The sequence below is a fragment of the Ranitomeya imitator genome, chromosome 7, assembly GCF_032444005.1.
Source record: "Ranitomeya imitator isolate aRanImi1 chromosome 7, aRanImi1.pri, whole genome shotgun sequence".
NCBI classification, from domain to species: domain Eukaryota; kingdom Metazoa; phylum Chordata; class Amphibia; order Anura; family Dendrobatidae; genus Ranitomeya; species Ranitomeya imitator.
The window spans coordinates 172,182,961-172,190,916 of NC_091288.1; the positions used below are offsets into that span (position 1 = coordinate 172,182,961).

General features: G+C 48.1%; 1 protein-coding gene across 2 annotated transcripts in view; it reads right to left on the bottom strand.

The window, feature by feature from the left end:
- Window positions 1–2,413, bottom strand: part of ZC3H7A (zinc finger CCCH-type containing 7A) — an 88,030-nt gene extending 85,617 nt beyond the window's left edge. The window contains exon 1 of one of the 2 annotated variants that reach the window (XM_069734052.1): window positions 2,354–2,413. The gene's annotated coding sequence lies outside the window, so the exon portion shown is untranslated. The remainder of the gene's footprint in view (window positions 1–2,353) is intronic. The other variant, XM_069734053.1, reaches the window with a different exon arrangement.
- Window positions 2,414–7,956: the final 5,543 nt, after the last annotated feature.

Here is a 7,956-nt window from a genome sequence, read left to right on the forward strand (position 1 = left end):
CTGATTGTGGAAACTTCACACTAGACCCCAAGCAGCTTGGATTGTGGCCTCTCCACTCTTCCTCCAGACTCTGGGACCTTGATTTCCAAATTAAATGCAAAATTTACTTTCATCTGAAAAAAACACCTTGGACCACTGAGCAACAGTTCAGTTCTTTTTCTCCTTGCCCCGGGTAAGACACTTCTGGCGTTGTCTATTGGTCATGAGTGGCTTCACACAAGGAATGTGACACTTGTAGCCCATGTCCTGGATACATCTGTGTGTAGTGGCTCTAGAAGCAATGACTCCAGCAGCAGTCCACTCCTTGTGATTCCCCCCCAAATTTTTGAATGGCCTTTTCTTAATCCTTTCAAGGCTGTGGTTATCCCGGTTGCTTGTGCACCTTTTTCTACCACACTTTTTCCTTCCACTCAACTTTCCATTAATTTGCTTGGATACAGCACTCTGTGAACAGCAGCTTCTTTAGCAATGACCTTTTGTGGCTTCCCCTCCTTGTGAAGTGTGTCAATGACTGCCTTCTGGACATCTGTCAAGTCAGCAGTCTTCCCCATGATTGTGGAGCTACTGAAACAGACTACGGGACCTTTTTAAACGCTTAGGAAGCCTTTGCAGGTGTTTTTTGTTAATTCTAATTTACTGAGATAATGACTTTTGCGTTTTCATTGGCTGTAACCCATAATCATCTCAGTCTCTGAAACGCCAAAAGTCTCAACTTTTTTTTTAGCAGTCTCACATTGCACAAACAAATTTCGACTTTACAAATCTTTTTTCTCCAGAAAGTACTGGCAGAGAAGAAAACGCATAAAGGTGTGCGGAGATCCCCGGTGAGGGCGCACGAGGTGGTGCCGCAGGTAGTGCTGCCGCCTCTGGGCACCTGCAGCCCCCTGTGTGGGGGGTCAGTCCACCCCCTGTGTGGGGGGTCAGTCCACCCCCTGTGTGTGGGGGGGGGGTGTCAGTCCACCCCCTGTGTGGGGGGGGTCAGTCCACCCCCTGTGTGGGGGGGTCAGTCCACCCCCTGTGTGGGGGGGGGTCAGTCCACCCCCTGTGTGGGGGGGGTCAGTCCACCCCCTGTGTGGGGGGGGTCAGTCCACCCCCTGTGTGGGGGGGTCAGTCCACCCCCTGTGTGGGGGGGGTCAGTCCACCCCCTGTGTGGGGGGTCAGTCCACCCCCTGTGTGGGGGGGGGTGTCAGTCCACCCCCTGTGTGGGGGGGGTCAGTCCACCCCCTGTGTGGGGGGGGGGGGTCAGTCCACCCCCTGTGTGGGGGGGGGGGGTCAGTCCACCCCCTGTGTGGGGGAGGGGGTCAGTCCACCCCCTGTGTGGGGGGGGTCAGTCCACCCCCTGTGTGGGGGGGGGTGGTCAGTCCACCCCGTGTGGCGGGGTCAGTCCACCCCCTGTGTGGGGGGGGTCAGTCCACCCCGTGTGGGGGGGGGGTCAGTCCACCCCCTGTGTGGGGGGGGGGGGGGTCAGTCCACCCCCTGTGTGTGGGGGGGGTCAGTCCACCCCCTGTGTGGGGGGGGGGGTCAGTCCACCCCCCTGTGTGGGGGGGGGGGGGGTCAGTCCACCCCCTGTGTGTGGGGGGGTCAGTCCACCCCCTGTGTGGGGGGGTCAGTCCACCCCCTGTGTGGGGGGTCAGTCCACCCCCTGTGTGGGGGGGGTCAGTCCACCCCCTGTGTGGGGGGGGGTCAGTCCACCCCCTGTGTGGGGGGGGTCAGTCCACCCCCTGTGTGGGGGGGGGGGTCAGTCCACCCCCTGTGTGGGGGGTCAGTCCACCCCCTGTGTGGGGGGGGGTCAGTCCACCCCCCTGTGTGGGGGGTCAGTCCACCCCCTGTGTGGGGGGGGTCAGTCCACCCCTTGTGGGGGGGGGGGGGGGTCAGTCCACCCCTTGTGGGGGGGGGGGGGTCAGTCCACCCCCCTGTGTGGGGGGGGTCAGTCCACCCCCTGTGTGGGGGGGGTCAGTCCACCCCTTGTGTGAGGGGGGGTCAGTCCACCCCCTGAGAAGTGCAGGAACCAGGATATGGAGGAACATGGCCGAGCCCTTCTTACCTGTCACCTCCATTCCCCACTGCAGGCTGCTGCCAGACACAACAAGCCCCCTGCAGCACAGCAGGAGCATGCTGGGAGTTATAGTGCCACAGACATGAACTTCCCAGCCTCTTCCTCCTTCATTCCATTAGTGGTGGGCCACCATCAGGACCACCAGACTGCTCAGTGTCAATGTCAGGGAGTTATCTCCGTCCAGCGACTCTCAGCACAGAGACCCCAATAACAACACACAGCCCAGACCCAGCACCACAGCACAGCCCCCCCATACACCCGCACAGTGGCGGCGACCCCCGCAGCCCGCTCCTTTACCTGGCGGTGGTGAAGGCGCCGTTCTTCAGGGTGGATAACGAGGAAGCCGGAGCCGCCGACAGTCACAGCGCCACCTACTGGCAGATGGACCGAAGAGCAGAGGAGCAAGCTCTGGCATCACGGGTGCCAGCATGGCATCGTACTGGGGTCCTGCCTGGCACAGAAACGGCCAACATGGGGAGAAACATGAGGACAATGGCGGGGCATACTGCTCGGGGGTCCTCCTATGACGATGTGGGCACTGGTGGACAAAGACCGCCGTCCAAGAACACTATTTACAGCCCGAGAGCTCCTAAAATGCAAAATTTCACCTGCTTTATAGGTAGAAATGGTCACCCTTTCCTCTAGGGCCCCTCGTTGCTCCAATGATATGATGCCCCTGGTTGCAGGGTCCGGCGTTCCCCCTGTAGTGTGACCACCACCATCTCATCCCTGGTCTGGGATGTCGCCCACCATAAGGACGCCTTTTTGGATTTTTGACCTTTTCCCCCGCTCCTCCCAGAAGCCATAACATTTTTACATTTCACGGTCTTGTATTTCTGCAGGATAAGTGACGTTTTCACACCGTTCTGTCTGCCACCGCCGTATAATATACCAAGGATTGGGAGAATTCAAAGTGCGGGGAAAAAAAACGTAGTTTTTTTTGTACCGTATTGCTGTATATAGTGAAAATCATAATCTTCTATGAAGCCCACCCACTCGGTGTTCTTCATGAGAGTACCAAGACCCCAGCAGCAGTTGCCTTTCACAGACCCTCGGCTGCCATTGCTACCCATCTGCACTATGCCGTCATGTTGTGTGTGAGGCCGATGGATTCCAGTATGGACGTGGCACCAGGACCACACAACTTAAATGCTGATGTCAGAGATTGATAGTGGTGTTTCAGAGGTTAAAGTGAACCGGTCACATAATTTTAGGAACTAACCTGTCCCCAATGTGTTGTTAGTGATGCAATGTGCGTCGCCAACACATTGTTTTCAATCAAAACTGCATCATAATTATCTCCAAAAATCACGTTGTATACATAGTAACATAGTTAGTAAGGCCGAAAAAAGACCATCCATTTCAGCCTATATTCCATCATAATAAATCCCCAGATCTACGTCCTTCTACAGAACCTAATAATTGTATGATACAATATTGTTCTGCTCCAGGAAGACATCCAGGCCTCTCTTGAACCCCTCTAGTTAAGTAAATAGGGCAGCACACTGCAGCGCCAAAACATGCAAACTTGAAAACACGAAATTTGAACTGCATTACTGCACTAGAAATATGAAAAATGAGAGCTTTTAGCGCATAAAAATGGCCATATTTATGTGTACCTCATAGCCACTTTACGGCATCTCTCTTATACGAGGTCCTACGCTTGACCTACCTCGCTGAGAATAAACGTCTCCATCTGAATGGGTACATGTGAAACCTCTTCTTGGACTCAAATTCTCTCTCTCTGTGGAGGGGTATTGGACCTACTATAATTAAAACATCTGTGGCTAGGAGGCGGGGAGTGCACGATCAGAAGGCTAAAGAATACATTTCAAAAACCTGACCTGCACATCCAAACATAGACTGAGTGTGAACAGGTGCTGAACCCAGAGTCGCCAACTCGTACATAGTTAAGTAAATAGGGCAGCACACTGCAGCGCCAAAACATGCAAACTTGAAAACACGAAATTTGAACTGCATTACTGCACTAGAAATATGAAAAATGAGAGCTCTCTTGAACCCCTCGACTGAGTTATCCTCAGCGAGATATTTGTATTGTCCCGTTATATACTTATACATGGTTATTAGATCACCCCTCAGTCGTCTTTTTTCTAGACTAAATAATCCTAATTTCGCTAATCTATCTGGGTATTGTAGTTCTCCCCCTCTATTAATTTTGTTGCCCTCCTTTGTACTGTCTCTAGTTCCATTATATCCTTCCTGAGCACCGGTGCCCAAAACTGGACACAGTACTCCATGTGCGGTCTAACTAGGGATTTGTACAGAGGCAGTATAATGCTCTCATCATGTGTATCCAGACCTCTTTTAATGCACCCCATGATCCTGTTTGCCTTGGCAGCTGCTGCCTGGCACTGGCTGCTCCAGGTAAGTTTATCATTAACTAGGGTCCCCAAGTCCTTCTTCCTGTCAGATTTACCCAGTGGTTTCCCGTTCAGTGAATATGGTACCTTCTCTTTCAGTCATAAGGGCGGAGCTTCATTTACTTTCAGTCATGGGCTCATCATATTGTCGACACCCACGCACTCTGATGCTATGGGGTGCGCCGACATCACTGGAATCTGCTCAAAAAGTGGCTCCCTGTGCATGCACACTGACGAGTGGCTCCCTGCACATGTACAGTGGCGAGTGGCTCCCTGCGCATGCACACTGACCAGTGGCTCACTGCTCATGCGCACTGATGAGTGGCTCACTACGCATGCGCACTGATGAGTGTCTCTCTGCGCATGCGCACTGATAAGTGTCTCCCTGCACATGTGCACTGACGAGTGGCTCCCTACGCATGCACACTGACGAGTGGCTCCCTGCGCATGCACACTGAATCTGGGTCTACGTATCCAGCTTCATTGACTGCGCATGCGCCATCACCGCTTAGAGTCACTGGGTCTGTGAACACGCTCGATACTTTGGAAGGCAGGAGAGTAGTGCACTCCTGAGCACATCAAGGCATATGACGAATATTTACATCATAGACGGTGTCCTTGCCATTGATGCAGGGTTGCACTCCGAGCCCGCATCTTTCCAGGTAGATGATGACTGATTTAATCAGCCATCATGTGCCTTTAACAGCCGTGGGTGGAACAGCCCTGCCCGCAGCTGTTAACCTGTTACTCTCTGACAGCAGCATTTAACACACGCCAGCAGAGGGAGCCCATCATTCCATCGTATCACTCTGATGTTAAAAATACAGCATGGGGCAAACAGTGGCGTGGACTTAATGTTGTTCTTGTGCCTTAAATTCTGGAATTAAATGTGCCAGAATTTTATTGAAAATAATCATTTATGGATAAATGTGATGATTACCAAAGAGATGTTTGCAACATGATCGACACTTGTCTAGAAAATGGGTCATGGTTTGGTTGTGTCGCAAAATTCTATGAAGGGACAAGAAGAAAATTTGATTGACAGAACACGTCCTCCATCGGAAACACTGGATACTTGTAATTATATGAAGCAGCAATGGTGCGATATTTTATTAAGTTATACCAATTTTTAGAAAGTAAAAGAAAGTACAAAAATTTGATTGATAGGACACTTCCTTCACTGGAAACTGTGGGTAATGGTAACAATATATCTGAGCAAGGGTGCCATTTTTTATTAGAAAAATATATAATTAATATTACATTAATTAGGTTCACAAGAAAACCCTTTTAAAATGTTAAAATGAAAAGGAAGGAGAATAAAATAAAAGTGCATTTATATAATTTGTCCAAATACATCTTTTTTTTCAGGATTCATTAATGCTTAATTAGTCACTTCTTTGAATTTTTTATGACTGAGCTCAAATGCAATTAGTTGTTAGTTTTGCAAAACATTTTTATCTGTTGCAGAGTTAATAGCCATCCAATCCACACAGGCAAAGATATCAAACCACAGATGTCCATGAATGTGTAATAATGAGAAATAACACACAAGAAAAAGTATTGAACACATGAAAGAGAGGTGCAAAAAGTCATGGAAAGTCATGACACAAGCTGAAATCTATCAGTAATTAGAAAGCAATCCTGCTACTTATTGAAAAATAGTATCAGCTGGTTCACCTCATGGCCTATTAAAAGGTGTCTTATTACCAAGGTGCCACACAAGAACCATCTCATGATGGGTAAAACCAATGCGCTGTATCAAGACCTTCGCAACCTTATTGTTGAAAAAGAACGGATCACATTAATTACATAAGAATTTCTAGACTACTGAAGGTTCCAGTGAGCACTGTTACAGCCATAATCTGAAACTGGAAAGAACATCATTTCACCATAAACTGGACATGATCAGGTGCACCTCACAAGTTTTCAGACAGAGGAGTGAAAATAACAGAAGAGTTGTCCAAGAGCCAAGGACCACCTGAGGAGAGCTACTGAAAGACCTGGAATCAGCAAGTACACTTGTTTCAAAGAAAACAATAAGTAATGCACTCAACCTCCATGGCCTGTATGCACGCTCACCACATGAGACTCCATTGCTGAACAAAAGCATGTTCAAGTGCATTTAAAGTTTGCTCAACAACATTTATACAAGCCTGTGAAATATTGGGAAGATATAGTCTGGTCAGATGGGACCAAAATTGAATTATTTGGTTGACATAATACACACCATCCTTGGAGGCCAAAAGGCACAGCATATCACCCTAAAAACACCATACCAACAGTGAAGCTTGAAAGTGGAAACATCAAATGTACCGAGACATTCGTGATAAAAAAATCTGCCATCTAGCAGGATGATGACGATAAAATAAGGGTGGACATTTTAGGAAGACAATGATCCCAAAGACACAGCCAAGGAAACTTTCAATTGGTTTCATCGACAGGAAATATAGCTGCTAGAATGGCCCAGCCAATCACCGACTTGACTCCAATAGAAAATTTATGGAAAGAACTAAAGCTCAGAGTTCATAGATGGACGTGGCAAGACCTTTAGGATTTGAAGAGCGTTTGTGTGGAAGAATGGGCCAATATCACACCTGAGCAATGCATGCGACTAGTTTCTCCGTACAGGAGGTGTCTGGAAGCTGTCATCCCCAACAAAGGTTTTTGTATGAAGTATTAATTAAATTTCAGTTAGCGTGTTCAATACTTTTTCACTGGTGTAATTTCTCATTATTATCTAAGGAGTAAAAAATTCAGGAATGTGGTTTAGTTGTCAAAAGTATCATACTTCTTCATCAAACCAAACCAAACATTTCTGGATTTCTGACTCCTGCTCGTCACTGATCCGTCGGCAGTGCAGATTGAACTCATTCTTTTCCAGCCTTAGATGTTCTCCAAGGCATGGGTCAGCAGTAGCCTTTTTAAGCCATGTAAGCGGTTGTGATCATACAACCCTACCAGGTGAGCAACTTCACCCACATGCTCCCACTTTTATCCAGATAAGACCATATTGCACTTATTGTGCTCAGTTATCGTATTTCTCATTATTCCACATAATGGAACGGCCTGGTGGAGTTTTTTGTGACTCTTCAAGTTGGGTACATGGAAGTCGGTGGTGTGGAAAAGTTTTTCAGGCAAAAGAGGTGCCCCGAGACTGTGATTGCTGCTGGAACTAATGCCGTAAGGTTGCAACCAGGTTTTGCAGCACCAAGTTATTTATTTATGTCTATTATATGCCGTTTTGGCCAATTTAATCCAAGTGACTGGTATTTTTTTATTTGGAAATTCGGGAAAAAGGCGGTTTTACTTAAAGGAGCTAGTTAAAGATCAGAATATACACTACCAGAGACATGGAAAACTGGCACTCCAGGAAATGGTAAGACAAATATAATATGCAAACATGGAAAGTAGGAAATCCCCAGAGTCGTTATGCCAGTAAATCCATATACCTAGCATACAGTTATACCACTTTAAAATAAAGAAGATATCCGGAGCAAACATTTACATAGTATTACACAT